This window comes from Sinocyclocheilus rhinocerous, unplaced genomic scaffold, assembly GCF_001515625.1.
Source record: "Sinocyclocheilus rhinocerous isolate Xijiao unplaced genomic scaffold, SAMN03320098_v1.1 scaffold28057, whole genome shotgun sequence".
NCBI classification, from domain to species: domain Eukaryota; kingdom Metazoa; phylum Chordata; class Actinopteri; order Cypriniformes; family Cyprinidae; genus Sinocyclocheilus; species Sinocyclocheilus rhinocerous.
Genome location: NW_015633377.1, coordinates 2 through 840, shown reverse-complemented (window position 1 = coordinate 840; position 839 = coordinate 2). Strand labels below are relative to the sequence as shown.

The 839-nt window shown below is 32.9% G+C and overlaps 1 long non-coding RNA gene across 1 annotated transcript; it reads left to right on the top strand.

Moving 5' to 3' along the window:
• The first annotated feature begins 105 nt into the window (after positions 1–105).
• LOC107744007 (uncharacterized) lies at positions 106–581 on the top strand. The gene is made up of 3 exons (XR_001640452.1): positions 106–226; positions 316–383; positions 472–581. It is a non-coding gene; the product is annotated as an uncharacterized LOC107744007 (long non-coding RNA).
• Positions 582–839: the final 258 nt, after the last annotated feature.

The following is an 839-nucleotide window of genomic DNA, read 5'->3' as shown; positions in this document are numbered from 1 at the left end:
GGAGCCCTTATCAAGATCACGATCATCTCATTTTCACACATATACTGTATGCACACAATATAAATACAGTGGAGATTTAAATTTCAATCTCTCTTTCAGATCGTCGTCCCACTCGTGTTGGAGTGAGCTGCTGTAAAGAGGTGTCAAAAGGAAGAATCCCTGCTGCAATTAAACTGATTGGATACAAGCATCAGAATGCTCTGAGTCCATGTGTGGATGCTATAATGTAAGCTCTCTCTACACAGTGTTATTTCACAGAACTTAATATGCATGATATTGTGTTCATTTCATTTCATGTTTATTTGTCTCCTGCAGATTCTACACAGAGAAGGAAAAGTTCTGCTCTGATCCAAAAGCGCTCTGGATTCAAAACCGTCTGAAAGGTACAACTCTAATATTAATATATGACATGTTAATATGATGCTTATGTACTGATTAAAAAAACTCATACCATGATCATCTTTCCTCCAGATCTGAAGGAGATAGTGGACTGAGAAAATGGAGGCCTAGAGGATGCTGCAAATCTATCTATATATTAATCAATCTATCTATTAAAAAGAGAATATATATTATGCATGTTTATTTAAGCAAAAAAATAATAATACTATTAGATCCTCTTTAGCTTATGTAAATGTTAATTGATGTTTAATTTGCTTTAAAATTAAAATGCAATTTTTGAAAAATAACCATTCAAACTGTGCTTCTTTTCACACAAACGTCCAGACTTTTGGACTGTATTTAATCATATTTAAGCTGAATCATTAAAGAAATAGTTCACACAAAAAAGGGAAATTATGTCATTAGTTAATCATCCTCATGTCATTCCCAATATGTATGAC